We start from the raw sequence: 416 nt of genomic DNA on the forward strand, positions 1-416 counted from the left end.
AGAGGAAGCCCGACTGCACCACCCGCTAGTTGTTCTCCATCTTGTGGCTGTTTGACGGCCGCTTTCTGCTCCATCTTCGAAGTGGTGCCCTCGTGGTTGTGCCTGCGCGATCTGCCATACCCCTCTGCAGATGCTTGGCTGCCCCGTGTTGTGTGGTTGTGCGCCTTGCGTCTGAGACAGAGTTGAGTGCGTAGAGGAAGCCCGACTGCACCACCCCGCTAGTTGTTCTCCATCTTGTGGCTGTTTAGACGGCCGCTTTCTGCTCCATCTTCGAAGCCCTTTGCGTCGGCACGCGGGGCGTGGCCCTCTCTGCTGTTTCGCGGCCGTGGCCAGTCCTGGGGCGCGGGGGTGGGGTGGGTCTGCGCCGTGGGCCGAGGCGGGGGCCCAGGGTTAGGGTTAGGGTTAGGGTTAGGGTT

This window comes from Leishmania donovani, chromosome 22 (assembly GCF_000227135.1).
Source record: "Leishmania donovani BPK282A1 complete genome, chromosome 22".
NCBI classification, from domain to species: Eukaryota; Euglenozoa; class Kinetoplastea; order Trypanosomatida; family Trypanosomatidae; genus Leishmania; species Leishmania donovani.